We start from the raw sequence: 25217 nt of genomic DNA, 5'->3' as shown, positions 1-25217 counted from the left end.
TATGTGATGATCCTTTACAATCCCCCTAATTACACTATGTTATGTTGTTCCTTGCAACAACAACAAAAATGTGTGAATAATGGGTCACTTACTTTTCCTAATTATGTTATGTGATCATATAGGGAGATGGAAAATTAGTGCTTTGAGAAACGTTTCATATCCCCCCATAGGTTTGCCACAAGGATGAAAGGGATGGAGGGACTACTCTCTTTATTTACTAACACCAAATCCTAGTCCCAAAAATAAATGAAATAATGACTTTGGTAAGGAGAAAAAAAGTGTGGATTAGGGCCACTTACTTCTCCCCTAGTTAAGCTAAGTGTGATATAAGTTGATTTGAACAAAACAAGTAAAAAATATGTGTGGATTAGGGCCACTTACTTCTTTCCAAATTCCTAGTTTAGTTATGTGTGTAATTTTCCAATTAAAAGGGAGATGGTAGGTAGTATTTTAGAACCATCTCGGATCCCCTCCCAGGTTCGCCACAAGGGTGCAAGGGATGGCAGGGGATACTTTCGTTCTTAATAACACTATACCTAGTCCCAACATGCAAATTAAAAGTAAAGATAAGCAATTACTCTGCTTATAATGGTTAGTAAAGAAAACTTAAAGCCTATCTTAACTGTACAAAATTGTAAGAGTGCAGGCAGGTCACTAAAGGTTGCCACAACACTCAGGAAAAGGAAATTACAATGAAATTTGTTGTTCTCTCTGTGTATCATGGGTTATGCTCTGCACAGTTGTGAGATGCATGTAATTGTCTCTACAAAAGGCAGTGAGGTTGGCCCGAAAAAATAAAATGGATACTTTCAATATGCGAACATGTCAAATGGAAACCTACAAAGGTTTAGATATATAATGTGATGAAAACCAAATGGAAACATAGTGAGCAAACGCCTGCAAAACAACCAATTAGATGAAAAAAGGAAAGCAAGTGGAGTCACCATTTTGTATAGTGTATTTGGTAACATATGAGTCCCAAATCCACCTTCCTTGTAGTTGGTTGCTTCGTATTGTTTTCATTATGACAAATGTGTTGTCCTTGATGGCAACCTACTTAATAAAGATACCAGCATGATTTATAAAAATGAGTATTCAGGAAAGTATAGGTGTGACAGAAATATTGGACAAAGGAATATTAGTTCAGAGATAGAGAAATGATAAAGATGAAGTTTGAAGAAGTATACGTAGGTTTTGTGAAAAAAAGTCATGTATACATAGGTTTTATGAAGCAAAGTCACGTACAGTTTCCACACCATGGCATTCTAAATACCAAGGGTCTTTACCATGGTATTGGCCCATAGTAATGAGTGTGGCAACTGATAATTGATTTCGTCCAAGAATACCATCGGCATAACTAAGGGTTTGACCCATGGTATTGGTTAAGGCCTAAGCTATATAAGGAGATGGAGATCAAAGTGTTTAGTGTGCATGATATGGGTTATTAGTTAATAATTTGATCTGATATAAGCATGCACCGAAGAGTATGATTGTGGATCAAATCCAATAGATCTGAAATTCCTATACATTGAATAATTTACTTATGGGTTGGCTTGATCTATGATGATAATTTTTTATGTGTGTTTGTTATTGTGTATGGGTTTGACTAAAGTTATGTTGTGCAATGAAGGTATGAGTCAATAATTACATATATGTACATTGGTTTGTTTCAGAAAAGGTGCGTACGTACGCGGATTAGATTCTAAAGACCACATCCTTTGTGAATTTTTCAACCCATACAAAGACTTTTTTAACATACATACCAGTTATTTCTTACCCTTCACTACAAAGCCTTTAGGTTTCTTCATGTAGATCTCTTCTTCCAAATCCCCGTGAAGAATTGTTGTCTTCACATCCATTTATTCTACCTCAAAATCAAAAGCAATAACAATAGATAAAAGTAATCTAATAGAAGCTACCTTGGCAACAGGAGAAAAAATATCACCAAAATCAATTCCCGATGTTAGTGCCTAATTCTACCTCAGGCTTAAGGAAGGCAGGTCTAGGGTAACATCAAACCACGCTTAACCTGGTAGCTAGCCCTACCAGGTCGGGAGAGGGCTCTCTCCTTGTCAATCTCAATTAGGATATTGGCAACTAGGGCTTGAGATGACTGAAATGAATGCTGATTTTAGGCTAGGTATAGTAGCTCAGGGTTTCTAGTTTGATTTTTTAGGTTTTGGTTGCTGGATCAATTGGAGAAGGCAGATTGGGTCCGGGAAATCAACTCAGGGATACAATCATGTCCTGTGGGGCAAGGTAGACAAGGGTTTATGTACTAGCAATGGATTGATATGGTAGAGTAAGACAGCTAAGGAGTTGAGGAGGGCATAAGAAACTATGAATCCTCTTCAAACAGTGAATACTTTGAAAACCAAATGCATTCCCAAGACAAAGCACTGTAAATTAGTGTATTTTGTCTATTCACCTTGATTCATTTAGTTTAGAAGAGAGAGAGATGTGGATACATATAAAACATAAGAAAAACTCATTACAAAGAAGAAACAATACATAAACTCACTGTCACAATAATCCCACAAAAATAGTTGTGAAACCTGGTTTTATTCCTTGCCAAACTGCTGATACAAATGTTCAGTGAGTGCCACCACTTCCACCAAAGTCCAACCTTTACAAATGAATCAAAAAACACATGATATAGGCAAGGAAACTACTCAAGCTAGCTATCAGGGTCGAATCCATGAGAAAAGGGGTGGTTTCAACCATATCTAAACTAGGAACAAGAAAATAGGCAGTGGAACAGCTTGCCTCTAAAATTATGGAAACTAATTCATTCAAGACCAAACCACCTATAACTGATGTATCTCCCCCTCAAGTCATATTTCATCATATTTACATCTTATTACATCATTAACCATTACAAATTTACTAAGAAGAAGAGAAAAAGTCAACTGCTAGTCAAACTAGGCGAAATTCTGAGTTTTTATGCAAAATTGGCAAAAGTTTGCCTGATGCGCGGCGCCTAGAGCCTGATGCGTAGCGCCACTTCAAGGCTGATTTTGGGGGCCTTTCACTTCACTAAATCACGCCCAAGATAGCTTGTTGGAAAGCTCTGCCTGTCTAGTTTCTATAACACTTTGAATTTTCTAATTTGGAGTTGATTTTCCCCTCCAAAAATCATTTCTCCCCAGACTGGTTCATGTGGGTCCAAAAAGTGGCAGAGAGGGCATTTTTTAGGTGTTTTTTGCCCCTTAGGTGACCCAGATCTCCTCCATATTTTATCAAACTTTCTGGGTTTCATTTCTTTTTCATGAGGAATCAAAAAATTCAAGCCATTTTGCAAAATACTAAGCCAACTCAAAATCCTTGTGTTTTTAATTACAAAATTGTAAAATGACAAAAATTTCCCAAAACTTGCCCAAATTTGGCACATGGGTCCCTCAATGATTTCTTTGTTGGGTTAGTGAAGCCTTGGCCAAGATCTTTAGCTTATCATGCTCCTTTTTGCTGCTTAAGTCTCTCCATGGAACTGTCACTAAGGGTTTCTTTCTCATAGGCATACTCACTATCCCTCTTCATACTTTATAGTTGTTTCCCTTGTGATGATTGAGAGGAGTATGAAGATATTTAAAAAGGAAAGCAGGTGAGGGTGAATAAGAATTGGAAAGGGATGTGGGGAATAAGTAAGGTTAATGGATGATGTAGGGTTTGGAAGTAATGATAGGGTTTGGGAATAATGATAGAGTTTGGGAGTATGGTAGGGTTTGGGGTATATGAGTATAGGGTTTGATATGTGAAGGGTAGGGTTTGGGAGATAGGAGAAAGGAAAAGGAGTTAGGGAGGATGGGGTTTAGGAGATAGGTTTTGGGAAAATGAAATTAGGGAATAGGGAATAAACAACTGTAATTTGTAGTGTATGAGGTAGTTTTAGAGACAAATTAGGGTTTTGAATTTTAGGATGCTAAAACCACCATCAAAGCATAAAAAACCCTATGTGAGATCAAAAGAGAGTTTACATACTTGCTTGGAGGAGGAATGCAGCAATGAGAGTTATTGGAGGTGAAATTTGAGGGTTTTGAGGCATTACTAGCCAATGCGCAGTGCCCTGAACCCAATGCGCGGCGCCTTCCTGATGCACAGCGCCTTTGTATTTTAACACTGGATGACGCATAGCGCCAGGAAAATTTGCTACAAGAACAAGGTTTTCTCCTTCCTTTGCTCGATTTTCCTCCAAATCGCGATTTTGGCTCTTCAAAGATGTTTTGCACAATGAAATGGATGGCTAACATGATTTCACTTTATAAATGGATGCACTTTAATTTTTCCTCATTGCAAACCCACTTTTATAAAGTCTTAGTCACTTTCTTCAAAAACTTTGTTTTCATTTGAAATTTGACTTTTTCTTGACCCTTTGATGGACTGATGCATTTGGTGCTTGTGTTTCTGCAGTGGTTGGAGTTGGCAAGGTGACCAAGAGCAACTGTTGAACTTATTACATATAGAAACACTTAAATTACATGAAATTTGTACATAAAAATGGAAAAACTCTGTTTTGAGGTAAAAACAATTTATTGAGCATATCAACAATAAATTTATGATTCTATGAACTTATTAATCCTCCTCATATGCCTGCTGACCTTTTATTTAGTTTTGGATGACCATGATGACAAACTCTAGACCTAGTGGGACTAAATCCCTAAAATTGATTTTTGTAAATAAAATGAAACAGGATGACAGTAAATGACCTGAAAAGTATAATCAGAGGTCCGCAAGATATATGTCATGAGGGAAAAAACCTGAATTGAACCCTTCGATCAGTTGATCCATGACCTAATGGAATGCAGCTGATCGGATGAGACACCTAATATGTGTGCAAAAGAGCAATTTGATCACTAATGGAGGTATGAAGATACCAACACTAACACCCGACACCTGGGAATAACCTTTTTCTACCAACCGAGCTTTGTATTTCTCCACCTTGTCTTTTGCATTCATCTTCTTCTTAAACACCCATTTGCTTCCAATGGGTTTCTTTCCAGCGTGAAACTCCACCAGATCCCAAGCCTCATTTTTGTCCAAAGGTATTATTTCATCAACCATGGCCTCTTTCCATAGTTTTCCATCATCTGAATCTATTGCCTCCCTTGAAGTTCTAGGATCATCATCGGTAAAAGATAAAGAAAAAATTGAACACAAAGCAGATGGACTATACCTTTATGACTGCCTTCTTTCTCAAATTGATCTTCTCACAGCTAGAGTTTGTGGCTCTTCATCTTTTGATTCTTATTCTATTGTAGAGTCTGATTCTTCCTACTTTAGCTCAAACTCTATATTCTCAGGTTACTTTGGTAGGAATTCATGTTTAATAACATCTTTCACCTCTCTAAACACCACATCTCGGCAGTACACAACCTTCCTTGTTTATGAGTTTCAAAGCTTATAACCTCTTAAACCATCCTTATACCCAATAAAGATGCACCTTTCAGATTTACTATCCAACTTGGTTATTTTCTCCTTTGGAACATGTACATATGCATCACATATAAATACCCTTAGATGTGAAAGAGATGGTTTTGTACCAATCCATACCTCATGTGGAGTCTTATCCTCCAACGCTGATCAAGGTGATCTATTAACCAGGTAACATGCAGTCTCCACTGCCTCTGCCCAGAACTCATGTCCTAACCTAACACCACTGAGCATGATTCTTGTCTTTTCCATCAACGTCCTATTCATTCTTTCTGCAACTCCATTTTGCTGAGGTGTGCATGGGGTAGTCTTCTATCGTGCTATACCACACTTCTTACAAAACTCTTCAAATCCCTTCTTGCAAAACTCTCCACCATTATCTGTCCTCAACACCTTTATCTTCTTCTCTATCTAGTTTTCCACTAGAGCCTTAAATTCTTTAAAGTTGTCAAAGACTTCAGATTTCTTCCTGAGGAAATATATCCATGTATTCCTTGAGAAGTCATCTATAAATGATACATATTACACAGAGTTAACCAATCATGGAAATGACACAAGTCCAAACACATCATTGTACAAAAGCTCTAATATCCCTTTCACCCTCTTAGCACCACAGGGGAAATTCATCTGATTATGCTTCCCATATACACAGTGTTCACATAAATCAAAATCCAGAGAGAAATTAGACATACTTTCTACCCTACTATTGCCATGAAGTATTCGAAGACCCTTCTCTTCAATATGTGCAAACCTTTGATGCCATAGAATAGTATTTTCTACAGAGACCACTAGATTTTTTTCTCCACTTTCAAGAACCACAGAACTGTTGCACCCATCAATAACAATGCTACCCAAAATCTTGTACAAAGTTCCAATCCAAACTCCCCGAATCAATACCAGTTCTCCCCAAACCATCTTGCAGTTATATTTCTTGAACATTGTTTTTACACCTGCATCATCCATCTTGCTTACAGAAATCAAATTGCTGGCCAATGCAGGAATATGCAAAACACCCGGAAGTGTTCTAATCCTTCCACCTTGAAACTTCATCTTGAATTTTTCGTGTCTGACGCTTCTAGACTTCCTATCATCCCCTAAGTAGACATCACCACTATCATATTTATCATACTCGCAGAACCACTCCCTATGGGGAGTGAAGTGAAAGGATGCACCTTAGACAATCAACCATTCCTCATGATCTACATGTGTACTTGAAGAAGAATCGAAGTACACATCCCCACCTTCACCTGAGGTGGTTTTTTCCTCTCCAAAAGGAGCATCACTAGATCCCTTTCCTTTCTTAGGAGCTTTAGATCTACAGTGTTTTTTTAATTTCCCTTCCTTTCCGCATTTCCAGTGCACCTTTACAAGTTTTCCTGGAGATATAGATGTTGGGAGAGGGTCACCTATGGTCAATTTTGGGGAAAAAGTCCAAGTTTTGTTGTAAAGAATGTAAAATCTCCGCAATTTGTGGTCGTGGAGCACGTAGATAGTAAAGTGTCATAAAGGGTTTTACCCTTCTTTTATGTAATTTGTGTTGGCTTGTATAGACCTACCCATGGTCCGCGAACCATGGGATTGTATAAGTAAGAGAGTCTTATAGAGTCTAAGGCAAGTAAGTGATGATGAAGATGGATGTAATGGGTTAGTAGGCAGAAAAGCAAAGAAGTCTTAGAGTAGAAGAGAATCTCTACAGTTTTGTGCGCAGAGGCCTAGAGTAAAGTCCGCAGCTGAGTGCACGAACCCCTGCAGCTTAGTGCACAAGGAAGTCTTGAGTCTATAAACAGAACTGAAGTATTAATAAAGAGATTATTCTAGAAATCCCTATGTTTATCTATTTCCTTCTTTTATGAATGAATGCGCTATTATGTTATGATGAATGATGGGTTTATGAACTAATACTATATTGATGCACGATTTTACATGATATATATTGTCATATGAATGCAAGTAATACTAACTGTTTACATGAAGAATATCTTGTTGCATGTTAAAGTTATCGAATGATTAAACTGATCTGGGTAAATGCATGATTAAGGGTAATCACAGAGGTGTGTAAGTGGTTGATTCACTTGTTTATGGTTCGCGAAAGACAGTCATGAACATTCGTGAAGGTATAGAATCTGATTAAGGGAAGTTATATCAATAAGCCCTAAAGGGTTATCGATCTACATGAAGGAAGGTTTAGGACATAAAATGACATTACATTAATCTCTGGGTGCGGAAACTTGGTTCTAGCATCCCCCCATACTACTTCGGGTGAGACTTCAATTCGCAGTTGATATCAAAAGGGCCAGTATGTAGGGAATTGTTTGGCAAAACTAACTTTGAACCTGGATCGGGACCCACTAAGCCAACAAATGGTTCCATTGCTAGGACCGGGATCTGCATAAAGAGATGTGTGATGTCACATCATTGGAATCCAACTAAGAAGGAAATTGAGTGGTTGCATAGAAACATCCACGAATTCGCGGCGCAAGAAAACATAAATCTGCGCCTAAAAAAAGAACAATGGTTGGACAGGTACCTGTAGACAAAGATACACAAAATTTTCTTATGTTCCTTCCCGCTCGAACTATACGAGTGGATCATTAAATTTGTAGATGGTCAGGGAAGGTGCAGGCTTGACGGTCCAATAGTGTGGACCCTAGAGCTAGTGCGGTGATTGGAAGCCTTTGAAGATAAGATCATATGCGCTGTCAATCACTGGCTTGATCACATCATAGGAGGATTTGTGACAGAATTCGCAGTCAATACCTCGGTCAGCTACAGCGAAGCAGAGCAACGCTTCTTCAAGGAACTGCAAGGTAAGTATTTAATATATTTGAATACTTGGATTATTATTCTCTTGTGTGAAAAGTGGGTTATGTCATTACCTTGACATTTGGAGCTACGCGAAGTGGAAAGTTATTCAAGGATAGAGGGAGAACAAGCCCTGAATATAGCCCGCTGATTGAGCCTCCTCTGAGTGACGACGAAGGAGCAACATAGGCTTCACTGCAAAGCATTGTCTAGTTAATAAGGCAGGGGTTCTCGCGAATACCCCATCTGCCCACACCACCTCCACCTTCACCTCCACAGCATACACCTTCTCCCACACTGTCACCACCTCTGCCACTATTCAATATGTCGAATACTATGAAGTTGCTCATTTTCAAGGGCTTGGGAAATTAGGACCTGGACTAGTTTTTGTTCGTTGCGAAGGTCGTATGGACAACCCAAAATATTACAGATGATCATATGAAGAAAGTGCAGTTGGTTACTACTCTACAAGAGTGCACATAGACATGGTACATTAAGTACTGCACTAATAACCCATTGGCATCATTGGCAAACACTCAGACCGCGCTGAATAAGGAATTCAGTAGGCCCAAGTCTGAATCGCAATTAGTTGTTGGATTCAAGGAAATCATGATGAGGCATGGCGAAACACACTAGGAACTGGATCAGAGATTGAAATTCCATATCTGTGAAGCTAACATGAATCTTACGGATGGAAGGCACTGCGAATGGTTTGTAGCTTCGCTCTTACCCCATCTAAGGGTTGCTTTATCGCAAGAAAAGATAGGGACCCAGGTGAAAGCCCTGGATATTTCGATGAGGTTGCATGAGACACTGATTCAAGACGTTGCTTTGGAAGTTCAGCAGATTCATGTGGAGTTGCAAAATCTTTTCATAGAGTTTCAAATCCTAAAGAAGGATAGAGTGACTCGGCCAAAGGCGTGCGAAGAAGTTTAGTGTCTGAAATGTAAGAGTCAGGGGCATGATAAAGGTCACTTCCCTGTCTTCGTGAATTATGTTGCAGGAGGAGGGACAATGCCTCTAAGGCTAGAAGCTCAAGCAAGGCCAAGTACAGGGCCTGCGCTGTGGTGCGATATCTGTCAGGTAGCTGGAAAACATGTAACAGACAATTGTCACTTGCTGCAGAAATTTGTGCAGACACCGCAACAGCTCTTCTACAACTTCTGCAAATCGGTGGGCCACGATGAGCATAATTGTCGTAGCTATGAGCTGATGATGGAAAGAATGCCCACGTATTGAATGCAGACAGAGACTTGGCCTCTGAATCAAGGCACTAGGGGAGTGTGTGGAGGATATCAGGGGCGCGGACGAGGCCGAGGAGGAGGAGGACCTGGTAGAGGTCGGGGACAAGTTATTTGTTACAATTGTGGAGTGCCAGGACACTACAAACGAGAATATACAAGCCCAAAATGCCTGTCATGCCGATACTATACTCAGTTTGATCATGCGATAGATAATTACCGTGTATTGATAGCTAAGATGCAGGAGAAGAGGGTGCAGCCTTAGCAGCCTACCCAGAACCTATAGATGATGAGGGTCGAACCCTGCGAAGAAGATCCTAATGTGAATATCGTACTGTGAAGTGGAATGATGACTGGCAAGGATAAAGGAAAATAGCCTGAAGAAAGTGGATGGGTCCGTAAGGCTCCAGAAATAGAGGTTGGATTTGACTTGGAGCACGCAAAAGAAACATTCATGGAAGCGAAGAAAAGATTCATTGAGACCTCTACCTCAGGAATTCATGATAACCTCTCTGAAGAAATGGACCCCTCCATGCTTACTACATTCTTGGAGACATGTATGAAGCTGCTACGCGATAGCAAGGCCGTGAAAGGGTTACAAGAGTGTATGAATCCTCGGTTTAACATGGATCTGGTTGTTGCACCCAGCAGTTTATCCATAACATAATGCCCGCACCAGTAGAGACCACTAGTACTGGGGGAGCTATTGAATCTAAGGGAGTTGCTCCAGAAGTGATGAGTATGGAGGTTCCAGCTGCAGTGCCTATAGCACCGTGGTCGCCTACGCCGATAAAGGAGGTCCCCAAGCCTAAGAAGGACAAGTAAAAGAAGTCAGTGCCGGTGCACGAGTCACCAAGAAAACATGCAGCTACCAAGGCCTAGAGAAAAGAAAAGTCGAGTGCAAAGGAGAAGGGGAAGGTGGTAGATCTAGAGGCTGAGGAGGCACAGAAGATATTGACATTGAGGGGGTGGACCCTATTTCTAAGCTACCAGAGTATATCCCTCCAAGCAAGGGAAAGGTGATGGTCCTGAAGGACCCAGTTGTAGGAAAATTCCTCCTCAACACACCCATGTTGCCAGAGAACATCACCTTTGAAGGTCTGCGCTTGGTGCGGATCCTTCACTTAAAGCTTGAAGGTTGGGATTTAGCGAACCGTGAGTGGTTCCCCCACCTTGCTACTGAAACCTTCATGTAGAGGGTCTTCTACAAAGAATCTAGTGTCACTACATTAGAGACGGTGGAATGGATTCACAGAGTAAACAAGTTGGGGTTGTTGAACCTATTGTGGGTGTCGCACTACCATCGATCAAATATAAACCTGATTGTCATTAAGCAGTTGTTATTCTTGGTGCATGACGGGTGCTTATGGTTAAATGTGTCGATCCCCATCACTGATATGTTGATCCATTGGATCACGCTATTGCCCCATTCAAGATTGAATCCAGCCAAGGCGTTTGGTGGAAAGACGAGTGAGCACGACCTCGCTGAGAAGATGAAGGATAAATTTAAGCTGGTGAAAAAGACGTGCAAGTACTCAATCACCTCAATTATTGACACCACAGTCAAGATTGCCACACAGATTCTAGCTGGAAAAGTTATGCGAAAGTGTCGTACAGATGAGGTGCCAGCACCAGTGGTTTTGTTGGCAGCTCTGTGCATGAAGGAGGGCGTAAAGTTCAACTGGGCATGCCACCTGTGCAGTGAGTTCCTCGCGAACTGTAGAGAGGCACAAAATGACAGTAAGACATTCCACTATTCGTAGTTTTTGCTTTCAATAGTGCTCGTCGCGTGGGATTTTCCGGAGGACAGCCAGTTCCTTCAAGTGGAGAAGGATTTACCAGAAGCTGCCAAGTTTGCATCTCTTTGGGCCACCAAAGATGCTGCGTGGGTCATAGAGAAAAAATTCTTTTAGATGCTGATCAAGGTGAGCATTCGTATGGCCATCAACCAGAAGCCGCGGTTGTCACCAACCGTGTTTGAGCAACTTTCGGGGTACACAGAGTTCAAAGTGGACTTCCACCATGTCTACATCCGGGTGCGAAAGGACCCCGAGCAGAAATGGTTCGACCTACCATACCTTGCTATGGATGACGCTATTGAGGAGGTCATCAAGTGTTGGCCAATAGAGTGGCATTCTCCTTCTGACCTGGCCGCAGGGACTAGAAAGTCTGCGGAAAAGAAGAAAAAGGAAGCGTACAAGTAGAAGGTTTAGCAGTTGGCTGAGAAGAGGAAGAAAGAGGCCGAGGAAAAGACCCAAGTAGAAGTGGAGCACACTGTGTGGCTCCGAAAGAAGTCAGAAGTCTCCTTCGCCCCAAACAGAGGAGGAAGAGCGGTCAAAGCAGGGCGACGGTGAGTAGCAGGAAAGAACTCCCTTCCAAATAAAGTGGTACAGGGAGCAGGAAAAGGAAGGACCACGAAAGAATACGAAAGCCACCAAGTCATCGGTAGATATGATTACTTTAACAGATAGCGACTTAGATGAAATTGGAGACAAGGTGTGGGATACAATAGCAGAACTATTGCAGCAGTTTGAGCAAAAGAAAAGGCAAGCACTAAGCACCATCCAAATGGGTCTGCACAAGCTGCAGATCAAAATGACTAGACTCCAGGTAGGTGTAGGACAGAGCAACGTAGCATCAACTAGTTTGGCACTGGGGACCACTCAAGCAACAGAGATGGTTCGATCATTGGGTCTCTAGGCAGTCGCGCTGCCTGATGGAGCTTTGAGTGTGGAGGTGGCTACTAACAAGGCTATTGTCAGCACTTTGAAGAATATTGGCCTCAACCTGGCCATGCTCCCCAGCGAGTTTCTTCACACACTATAGGTAGCTATGATAGCAGAGGTTAAGGTCTGGGAGCAACGTGCGTTGATCCTGATCAACGAGTACAAAGTCAACAATGAACAGATGTTCATGGAAAAATTAGCAACACTGAAGGCCCCGAAGAAAGTTCAGGCGCGGAACGACCAACTTGCAACTATGGTAGTTGAGGCATGCTGAACAGTCCCTAAACTACATATCCCAGAGGAAGCGCCACTGGAGGCAAAGATCAAGAAGTTGGTTGCAGGTGTGCGCGACGCGAAGACAGAAGTGGCCAAGGTTCAGTTTGAACTGAACCTGAAAATCACAAAGTTAGAGTTGAAGTCATAGCCTTCAACTCCGCCAGAGGTCAAAGAACAACGCAAAGCCACTATGAAGGATGGAGTTGCAGCAGTAGATGTCGCGGTGGTGGATTGCACCGTGCTCTTCAAGCAATCCATGGAGGTAGTCAAGGATCTACAGGAAGATCATAACCTACAAAAGTTAAACATAGAGGCTCATCAATTGCAGTAGTGGTATGATGAAGCGAGAGTGATGGTGCTCACCGTTGCAATAGCATAAAGATTGGCCAAGCTACATGAGGCAAAATAGTTGCTTGAACAGGTGGAAGCAGTAGAGGAAAGAGGCAGTCCTCAAGCTCAAATTGGGGCCTTGGTTGGATGAGGCCTACGTTATCTCCACCAACATTGAGGAGAAGTTGGCAAGCCTATAGAGAACGCAGCAGAAAATCAAGGAAGATAGTGCGAGACCAGCAATAGAGCAGCTGGTGGAGCAGATCAAGCAAGCAGCCACGCAGAGCGCAGTTGAGGTAGCATTGGCACAAGTAGAGTTGGGAGGTCTCCACAGTAAGATCTTCGTGCCAGCAAAGTGACTCAAGGGCGAGTCACGATCTTTGTGTTGGGAGCCTGTTGTGACAGGGTCCCCTAGGGTCAATTTTGGGGAAAAAGCCTAAGTTTTGGGGCAAAAAGCCCAAGTTTTGTTGTAATGAATGTAAAGTCTCCGCAATTTGTGGTCGCAGAGCGCATAGATAGTAAAGTGTCATAAGGGTTTTACCCTTCTTTTATGTAAGTTGTGTCGGCTTGTATAGACCTACCCATGGTCCGTGGACCATGGGATTGTATAAGTAAGAGAGGCTTAGAGAGTCTAAGGAAAGTAAGTGATGATGAATATGAATGTAATGGGTTAGTAGGAAGAAAATCAAATAAGTCTTAGAGTAGAAGAGGGGCTCTGCAACTGTGTGCGCAGAGGCCTAGAGTAGAGTCCATAGCTGAGTGCGCGGACCCTTGCAGTTGAGTGCGCAGGGAAGTCTTGAGTCTGTAAGCAGAACTAAAGTATTAATAAAGAGATTATTCCAGAAATTCCTATGTTTATCTATTTCCTTCTGTTATGAATAATGCACTACTATGTTATGATGAATGATGGGTTTATCAACTAATACTGTATTGATGCACGATTTTACATTATCTATATTGTCATATGAACGCAAGTAATAGTAATTATTTACGCAAAGAATATCTTGTTGCATGTTAAAGTTATCGAACGATTAAACCAATCTGGGTAAATACGGGATTAAGGGTAATCACAAAGGCATGTAAGTGGTTGATTCACCTATTAAGGATATGTGAAAGGCAGTCGTGAACGTTCGCGGAGGTATAGAATCTGATTAATGGAAGTTATATCGATAAGACATTAGGGCTTATCGATCTACGTGAAGGCAGGTTTAGGAAATAAAACGACATTACACTAATCTCTGGGTGCAGAAAATTGGTTCGAGCATCTCCCCATACTGCTTCGGGTGAGACTTCAGTCTGCGCACCACAGGTTGATGTCGAAAGGTCCAATAGTGTAGGGATTTGTTTGGCAAAACTAACTCTGAACCTAGGTCAGGACCCATTAAGCGAACAATAGATCTCCCTCTAGATTTAGATCTCCCACTAGAGGACTTATTTTTGTTTCCATTCTGGGACTGTCCTCGTACAGAAAAGGCATCTCCATTTTGGCCCTCCATATTTTTCCATCTCATCTCCTCCGCCAGCAAGGATGAGATTATTTCATCAAACTTCAAGGTAGTTATATTGTTACCTATTACAACAACCAAACTATCCCACGAAACTAGTAGAGAACACAGCAAACTGATGCACTTATCTTCATCTGAAATTTTAATATCAACATATAACAACTAGCTTACCATAGTATTAAAGGTGTTCAGATGCTCTATCACCGAGTATCCATCCTTCATCTTCAGGTTATACAACTTTTTCCATAAGAACAGTTTGTTCACTAGAGACTTAGATTGGTACAAAGTCCCTAACATGTCCCACAAAGCCTTCATTGTAGCTTCCTCCGATACATTCATTAATACTGAATCTAAGATACACAACTTTATTTTGCTCTTTGCTTTCTAATCCAACTTCACCTAGTCGTCATCTGACATTGTCGTTGGTTTAGAACCCAGATCTACCGTGATCCATTAATCTTTATCCACCAGCATATCCTCCATCTTGAGTTTGCACAACTGAAAACTCTGACCATTAAATTTATTGATCTTTATCTTTCCACTGCTCACCATATTCTTTTACTACAAGAATCGATCCAATAGATCTCCCACTCAATAGGGTCTACCACAGGGCCGAGGAAAACCCCTCAACAAAAAAGGTGTCCCCTTGAAACCGAAATAGCTTTAATACCAAATGTAGGTTTTAACCTTGTACAAAAATTACCTGCATACGAATTCTAAAAACAGAAAATAAACAATGGGAAGAACATAAAACATAAAACAGATATACATAGAGATTTTCCCCTGGATCCCAAAATCGGGACTACAAGAATGATTTTTCATTATGTTCCTTTCAATGTTACAATACATATATATACATGTCGAAGCATTCATAAACCCCAATCCATTAACCCTAGATTAGAACATAATTGTAGTTCCCTTGACCAAATCTACAAAATACCATGGGCAGAAAACCATCATGCCCAAAACCATGTGCAAAACCCATGCATAAAACCATAGGTCGGTCCACCCATGTGTGTGCGACTAGTCGTGGAAAGAATATAACACACACCCAACAATCAGGGGGTTGGAGCTCCCTTCCAATAGGTGATGGAGAACGAGAAAAGGTTGTAGCCTTCTGCAAGTGGGTGCCTACATGTTGGTATGAGTCTGCGCTAGTACAAAATTTTAAGAAGTATTTCTTTATAATAAAATAAGACAGAGGGGACAGTAGCGGTGGTTTTCTCCCACATTGGGTTTCCATCTAAAAATATTGGTGTTCATGTGTGTTGATGTGTTGCTTATGTGTGATGGTTTATTTTGGTCTTACTACACATTGTTATTGTTTAATTAATGTCTATTGAAGTATTAATACACTGGTTCAACTTAAAATCATGATGAAGTAACTGAAAATTAAGTTAACTGGATATACACTAGTTGTCTGCATAACAGTCGCGTACATACGCAGGTTTACTTCAGTATAGTCGCTTACAAAAATATGAATAAGAAAAATAAAAGCTTAAGTGAGTTTTTTAAAATACTGATTCACCCCACCCCCCCACCCCCTCTTATTATTTTTCCCAACAATTGGTATCATAGCAGGTCCTTCAGAAGAAGCTTGATCGCTTGAAGGAGATCCATCAAGATGAGTAGTCAAGAAGGAGTATTTTCTATCAGGCCACCTTTATTTAATGGAACTAACTTTGTCTTTTGGAAAGTTAGGATGATATCATACTTGTAGGCACTAGGAGATGATGTATGGGAAATCGTTGAAAGTGGATATCAATATCCAAGCATCATTCCCACAGATATTGTAGGAAAGAAAAAGTATGAAATCAATGCAAAGGTTGTAAATGTCATCTTGGGAAGATTGGTCCAGTCTGAGTTTGTGAAAGTAATGCAGCTAAACACAGCAAAGGGAATGTGGGATAAGCTTATCCAAAGTTATGAAGGTGACACCAAGGTAAAAAGTGCTAAACTCCAAACATTCAGAATATAGTATGAGACACTGAAAATGCATGATGATGAAAGCATTGCAGCATTTTTCCTTAGAGTAGATGAAATTGTTAATTCCATGATAAATCTTGGTGAAGAAATAAAATATTCTATTGTTGTTTAGAATATTTTGAGATCACTAATTCCTAAGTTCAATTCCAAAGTATCGGCTATTGAAGAAATGCAAGATTTGAAAAGTCTCACACTTGATCAACTCCGTGGAATATTGACAACATTTGAGATGAGGAAATTTGGTCCTTCAGACATGAGAGAAGCAGCCTTCAAAGACACATATAAAGGGAAACAAAAGGAAGCACATAAAGACACAAGCTACATATCAGATGAGGAAGAAGCAAACTTCGTAAGAAGGTTGCAAGTGGGAATTGGAAACTTAAGAGGTAAGCTTCCCTTTAAATGTTTTTCTTGTGGAAGAGTAGTCCATTATGCATCCAAATGTCCTTATAGACAAAATCATAAAGAAAATGGAAAGAATGTTGTTGCAAAGAAGTTCTCTGATAAGAAAATCTTTTACTCTAATGAAGATAGTCATAACAAGTTCGATGACCAAGAAAATTCAGATTCAGATTATCTTGTACTTATGGCTCTTGAAGATCAAGCAATATATGAATCAAATAGTTGTGAGATAGATGATTCAATGAAAGCTCTAAAGGAGAATGACAAACTCGAGAATTCTAACTAAGAGTTGGAATTAAAAGAAAACAATATGATTGAAGAAATAAACATGTTGAAGATGGAATTAGAAGCAACCAATAAAAGGACAAAAAGCATAAGAAAATAACTTCAAGAAAAGGAAAATCATTTTGAAACATTAGAATCTGAAACTATGACCCTAAAGGAAGATTATGAGAAGATCGATAAATGGGCAAAAGCATTTGATTCTCTAGAGAATATTATTAATGAACAACTCTCTCTTTTGATCAAGACAGACATTGGGTATGATCATACACAATGTGATGACAAAAACCAATATAGTGTTGTTCCAGGGAAATCTGAATCAAGTCACACATCTCCTAGATCAAGGACAAGATTTGTTCCTAGGCACAAAGGATGGTTTTATGGATATTGTTTCTCTTGTAACTCATTTGGGCATAAGGCCACTGATTGCAGGTCAAGTATGCAGAACAAAACCAGGAGATGGGATAAGTTCCAGCACATAATTAGAAATTGCAAGCAGATATGGAGGAAGAAGGAATCTCAGTCATAAACGTAGGGAAGATTAACCCTACTGTAGTCCATTTCTCTTAAAGCTTACTTCTCTCAGTGACTGCATAAGTAATGTGAGATATCTAACCTCATAAGAACAAAAGATGATTATGAGGTCCTCAGGATCAGTGATGTATAAGTTTAGGGGGAGTTGTAGTTATGAAAATTCAAAATTTCACCTTTTGTATGTTGATCCTATGAAAGACAGTGGTGTATATACATGAGTTATGATTTAGACAGTCACGTATGGCTCTCTATGATGAAGAAATAGTGGGACAGGCTCAGGGAAGAGTTCTAATATACTTTAGTTAGCTCTTATTTGGCTTTCTGGTTCTGAATTGATTGACTACAGTCTGATTGATGTTATTTAGAAGTGGTTTGGCTTTTTTGAGTTGTTGATACTTTGATGGATCTCTGATTGGTGAAGTTGATTTGATGTCCTTACTAGTGGATAACTTGATATGATCAGACTTGACAACAAACAATTAGCACAGGTTCTGAGGGAGCATTTGCTATGCTTCTAATAATGTGTTGTTGGCATTAAGTTTGCTTGAGAATTCCTTGGTACATAATTATGCTTATCATTGGTGATGCTGCCGAAGATAATCATTTTACTGAAATTTTAAAATGATGTTATGTTGTTGTCATAATGCATGAGTTGCTTTTGGTGAAATTATGGATGATGCTTACATATTGTTTGAGTCGCTGATCATATTTGTGATGATAGAAGACTCTCTGGTGATGATATGGATTGTTGTTCTTCTTTGTGTAAAGAACGTGTAGATCTTGTTATCTCATGCTATGATTATTTGATGATGATGTTGCTCTCATGGATGAATTCTATGGTGTTGTTCTTGGTCCTTATGATGCAAATGATATGTTTCTAGAATAGTATGGTTCTAATCATGATGATCTTGATGATATGGGATCACATGGATGAGTAGTTGATGATGATGAATTACAAATAAGGATCTTATGGATGATTACTTAAGTTGCATATTAATGAAGTGGTGTTGGTGCAATAGTTCTTCTTACATGAAGAAAATGGGCCAAGAGAATGATGTAACTGCAGGTTTCATGAAGACATATGCTAAATTATACATGGAGACATGGCATACTTAGTCACATATTGATGATGTTGAGGAATGGTGCTACCTTTCCCTATATTACTTTATGATGATATGCTTGGCTCTCACATATGTTGATTGATGCATGAAAATATATGTTTTTATGCTACAAAAGATCCATATACCTTTTGATGAACATGGATTAAGGCTCTTCCTACTAAGGGAAAGCACAAGTTGATCTTGATGAGGTCAAAAGGATGAGTTCATAGTAGATCTTATGTTGCATACTTGGTCACGTGTTGACGATATTAAAGCTACATTGTCTTTATCTTGCAAATTGATGATGAAAATGTGCATATTAGTGTTCATGTTGCTGCTGACAGAATCTTATGGTGCAGATCCTATATGGTGTATGATGATTTTTAATGACTATCATGGTCTTATTGAGGTCTTTGGAATTGGTTATAAATTCCATATTTTTCTCTTGATGTAAAGATCATGTAAAGACCTATGTTATAAATCATTGTAGAATTCAGTCATGTATGGACTATTTTGTTCAAGTCATGTAATCCCTTCATTTTGGGAATGTGATGTAATGTTAAGTCAAATATGTAACCCCAATATGTTGGGTGATCAATGTAAGCATGAGTCATTGGTGATAGGAAAGGTCATGTCTAGCTGAGCCATAGAGTCATGTACTTCTTTGTATATCTTCATAAAATTTAGCATGTGCTAAAGGGAAGCATGATCAGTATTTAGAGTTCACTCTCAGCAGATCATATCTACAACGCTCATGTCAACCAAGGGAGAGAATCCTTCATTAATCTTTGGTCAACACTTTTCCTTTGATGTTTTTTATAGGTTGTGGTGACCAAACACCAATGTGGTTGCCATCAAGTCCAAAGGGAGAGATTGTTGGCATTATGAAAAATGTGTTGTCCTTAACGGAAACTACTTAATAAAGATACCAATATGATGGTAGCAGAATGAGTATTCAAGCCAGTACATATGTGATAGAAATATTGGACGAAGGAATATCAGTTCAGAGACATAGGACTGATAAAGATGAAGTTTGAATAAGTATGCACAGGTTTTGTGAAGAAAATTCGCGTATACTCAGGTTTTCTGAAGAAAATTCACGTATACGCAGGTTTTGTGAAGAAAATTCGCGTATACGCAGGTTTTGTGAAGAAAATTCGCGTATACGCAGGTTTTTTGAAGCAAAGTCACGTATAATTTATGCACCATGGTATTCTAAATACCAGGGGTCTTTACCATGGCATTGGCCCATGGTAATGAGCGCGAAAATGGATATTTGATCCCGTCTAGGAATACCATCGACATAACTAAGGGTTTGACCCATGTTATTGGCTAAGGCCTAAGCTATATAAGGAGATGGAGATCAAAGTGTTTAGTGTGCATGATAGGGCTTATTAGTAAATAATTTGATTTGAAATAAGTATGCACCGGGGAGTATGATGATGGATCAGAAACAATAGATCTGAAATGACTATACATTGAAGAATCTGCTTATGGGTTGGTTTGATATGTGATGATAATATTTTGACATGTGTTTGTTACTTTGTATGATCAAGTGCTAAGTATTTAGCTCAAAAATCAAATTTCTCAGAATGTCTTGAAACCTGAACAAATGCGTCTGTCTCATCAAGACGATTGGAACGCAATTCATTTCACTAAAAACCGAGTCCGGATGAGGGAGAAAAGGCCTGCTGTTCATTTTCCTAAACAGTTAAAAAAATTACAGAACAAGACAAAATGATGACATGGCAGTACAGTCAGCATGATGGTAATCTTCTTCAGTTCCCAATGAGGTTATGACAAGCGTCACTTCAGGATTCGTCAATTTGGTTGTGTGAAGGTGAAATCACCCAATGTCCTCCAAGGTGGAATTATGGGTTCATGGTGAATATTATGTGGAAATTATTTTTATAGATATATATATATATATATATATATATATATATATATATATATATATATAATAAACCTTATAAATCCAAATCCGCATATATATTATACCATGGTGCATTTTAAATGTGATGTAGTATGGTCAAATTCCGAATTGAATCCAAATGCAACGAAATATTTGTATGGCGCAATGTTTCATTTGGACGGAAAAACGTATGAAGGGATGGGCGGAGGGCGGGTCGAACCCGTGACCTCCCCCTCCCAAACTCCATTGCATAACCATTGAATCGGTGGACTTGTTAAACAGTGGCCACAATATTATATTTATGCCTACAATGATGTCGACAACAGAGCGGAGGGAGCCAGCCCCCTCACCATACGACCACGCAATGCGAACCATGACCAACACTAAAGGATAAGCACGCTTAGAGTGCCGCTAATCCCATTTTAATTTAATTAATCATTTTTCATGTGGGCAGCAATTTTGGAGGTGCGCTAATTTCAGCATAATTGCCAATTTTGGCGGTGCTAATTGGAGTCTTCTCCGGTTTTAGTGAGGTTTCCTAGGGAAACATTGAATGAAGCATATCTTGAGCAATTTTCAACCACATTGAGCTCAGAAAGAGGTGTTCTTGGATAATTTGGACATTCTGAACACATTGGTGTAGGTATCAGGCACCATAGAGCTTTGTAAACATCATTTTTTCCACATCGAGCCAATACAGAGGCCTAAACCATGGAAGCTGGACCAAGGAGATGTAGCCTAGGAGGGGTGAACTCCATCAAAACACTGTTAATGTGTCTGTGTGATGGTTTGCTGCACTGTATATGTTTGTTGTTCAGCATTTGTTTCTGAATCTATTTTTCTCATGAATGTCTTTTTAAACTTAAGGAAATTTACTTGATTGTATGCACAAACAACTAATGAAATCTCAGCACAGGAGGCAATAAGCATGCACATATTTATAAATCTGTAATTGTTATTAGCACAACAAAACTAATCATACAAAAACAGATCAATTTGGTATCAAAGCAAAGGTTGAATTGCTTCAGTTTGTGCAATTAGGGTTTTAACGATTGCAAAATTGTGATGCTTACAAGGTTAAAGTTGCACAGAGGAGAAGGGAAGCTATTGTTTGCAACTCCTGAGGTAATGCCCAGAAGAAGGAGAGCCACAAGGACACAATCTCCACCACCCAAAGTTCCAATTCCAACTGCACTTGAAACTCCTCAAGTTTTGTCTTCAACTGAGATTGAAAAGGTACAAGCAATACCAATTTCTAAGCCTGAATCCATAACCATTATGTCTGAAGAAAGAGAGCCTGAAGGTCCCTCTTCAGAAGAGGAAGAATTTAAGAAAGCTTTCTATACTTTGACTAAGATGGTTAAATTCCTCTATGAAGAGAGGAACACTAGAATGATTGGAGAGAGTTCTAAACCTCCACATGGAGAAGGAATCTTAGAGGACAAAAAAGATGAGAAGAAGGCTTCCAAAGGGAATGGTGGAAACCCACCTCCATCTCCACCATCCTCAACATCTTCCTCATCATCTTCACCATCCCATATAGCATCATCTTCCACTACCACCACTAAAACTTCTCATACTCATTCCAAAACCCCAAAAGGAAAGACTCCATTACTGAAATTGGACATAAAATCTGAACTTACCATGTACAATGGAGAGGTGAACACAGAAAAGTTGGACAATTAGATTCGACAATTGGAGGTATACTGCAGAATTCAGAACCTTCAAGAGGACGACATAAAGATCCAGTTCGCTTCATTGAGGCTAGAAGGAGCTACACTAGTATGGTGGGAAGCAAAGACTCAAGAAGAAATGAGAATCCATGGTAAGATATACATCACTTGGGTTGAATTTGTTTCTGCAATTAAATACAGTTTTATTCTTTAGCCTATATGCAAAAATCCATTATGAGTTGGTAGAAATTTAGGTAGCTTAAAGGCCAAATAGTCCAAGATTATACACGAGAGTTTAGGAAAAGGGATTTGTTATTAGGAGTGAATTTGAATTCCCAAGATACATTACTGAAATATATTGCGGGTTTACATTCCTCTCTAAAACATATTATCCTTATGTTTAATCCAAAAAACTTAGATGAGGTATGTGTGCAAGCCACACATCTTGAATCTAGAGGAAAGAACATTTCAGGAAGAGGGTAGTAAGAGGAAGCCATTCAAGGGTAAGGAGAAAGAAAAGGGCGGAAAATGGAAGGGAAAAAAGGATGCAAGTGTGAATAAAGAAGGGGAGAAAATCACATGCAAACACTATTGCAAAGAGGGGCATGATGAAGCCCACTGCTGGAAATTACATCCTGAATTAAGGCCTAAGAAACAAAACAATAAGGGAAAACAAAAGATGACCGCTACCACAAAACATGACCTTGGTTCAAATTCTGGCGATGAGACCAATATTTCAGCCATGGTTACAAAAGGCAAAGAAAATGTTGCAAGCACTAGTTCATCACATAGATAAAATAACACTCCAAATGAAGAGTCAAGAATAGATTTGTTTCATGTTAGAGTTGTTTCAAATCATACAAAGATTAATGCATTATTTGATAGTGGGTCACAATAAAACTTGATTTCAGAAGACTTGGTTAAAAAACTAAACCTTGAAATTGTACCTCATCATAAGCCATATCCATTGGGTTGGATAGTAAACAACGCAAACTTACGATTACAAGGAAGTGTTTATTCAAGTTCGCCATTACTGAAAAGTTCATTGATGGAGTTGAGTTAGATGTAGTTCCACTTGACATCTCAGGAATCATTTTGGGTATTCCTTATTTGTATGATAGAAAAGAAGTATTTTATCGCCATGACAAAAAATACATATTGCTCAAGAATGGGGTGGAGTACATAGTGAGAGCCCATCGCAAAAAGCTGAACATTTCTTTAGTTAGTGCAGGGCAGACGAAGAGACTAGTAAATGCAAGTAAAAATTTTGTGCTTCTCATGATCAAGAAAAAGAATGATATTGATTATGAATCTTTTGAAGGTTGTCATGATAAATTGAAATCTGATTTGTTTGATGTGGTAAGCAAGCATGGCAAGATGTTTTAGGAACCAAATGGGTTGCCTCACAAGAGGGGAATTCAGCATGAAATTCAGTTGCAACAGGATGTTCCACTTCCGAACATTGGCATGTATCACATGTCTATTATGGAGAGCTTGGAAATCAAAAAGAAAATTCAAGAATTGCTAAGAAAAGGTATCATATGCCCATCTGCGTCGCCATGTGGTTCGCCCAACAGCGATGTCGACAACAAATCGGAGGGAGCCAGCCCCCTCACCATACGACCATGCAATGTAAACCATGGCCAGTGCTAGAGGATAAGCATGCTTAAACCACCGCTAATACCATTTTAATTTAATTAATACATTTTTATGTTGGCGGCATTTTTGGAGGCGCGCCAATTTCGGCAGAATTGCCAATTTTGGTGGTGCTAACTGGAGTCTTCTCCAATTTTAGTGGGGTTTCCTAGGGAAACATTGAATGAAGCATATCTTGAGCAATTTTCAACGAAATTGAGCTTAGAAAGTGGTGTTCTTGGCTAATTTAGACATTCGAAACACATTGGTGCAAGTATCAGGAGACATAGATATTTGTAAACAACATTTTTGCCACATTGAGCTGAAATAGAAGCCCAAGCCATGGAAGCTGGACCAAGAAGATGTAGCCTAGGAGGGGTGAACTCCTTCATTAAAACATTGTGTTAATGTGTCTCTTTGATGGTTTGTTGCACTGTATATGTTTCTTGTTCAGTATTTGTTTCTGAAGCTATTTTTCTCATGAATGTCTCTTTAAACTTAAGGAAATTTACCTGATTGTATGCACAAACAACTAATGAAACCTCAGCACAAGAAGTAATAAGCATGCACATATTTATAAATCTATAATTGTTATTAGCACAAAAAAACTAGTCATACAAAAAAAGATTAGTGTATGGGTTTCATTGAAGTTTTGTTGTGTAGTGAAGGCATGATTCAATAATTACAAATATGTGCGTTGGTCTATTTTAGAAAAAACTCATACATACACAGATCAGATTCTAAATAGTTGTGTATCGATTCTGTTGTATGGATAGACCTGTACGCGGATATCAAATATGAAAGGCTCATACATATGCGGAAGTGTTTTCATGTTGATGGTGTTGGATCCACCAACATTCAGGGGATCACCCCGGTATAAAGTCCCAACTAGGCCTCACACCATTTGGTGTGGGAGTCCCATCCGGTATGATGGCTGGTTGCCATGATCTTAAATGTTTGCTTTAGCTCTTACTTGTTAGCACAAGAGAGTGGTCTTCTTTGTCTTTGAGTAGTGAGGTTCGCATGCCTGGTGATTGATAATGTTACTTTTGTCAAGGTTATTTCACCAGAGAGAGGAAGGGTGAGAGTGAGTCCCAAGTCGGATGGAAGGAAACCCAACTCTGTTAGGAACACATAACACAACAAGACATTCACAGCTTATGGAGGATGAATCCACACGAATGCGGCAGTCACAACACACAGGGAAGATAACACGTACAACACTCAGCAGGAAATCCGCGCGAGTACAACGGTTGTTATAGAAAGTTTATGTGAAAGGTTTTGTATCATGTCCGGGAGGTGACCAACACGAGCAGGACAATGTTAACAACATATGCAACACATATTCATTAATATATATTTATTATAATAGTTTAATGAATC

Source organism: Pinus tabuliformis, chromosome 3_1 (assembly GCF_031772625.1).
Source record: "Pinus tabuliformis cultivar Carrire ecotype Pingquan chromosome 3_1, CPIR1, whole genome shotgun sequence".
Lineage (NCBI taxonomy): Eukaryota > Viridiplantae > Streptophyta > Pinopsida > Pinales > Pinaceae > Pinus > Pinus tabuliformis.
The sequence above is the reverse complement of the archived record's forward strand: the minus strand, read 5'-3'. Positions refer to the sequence as shown.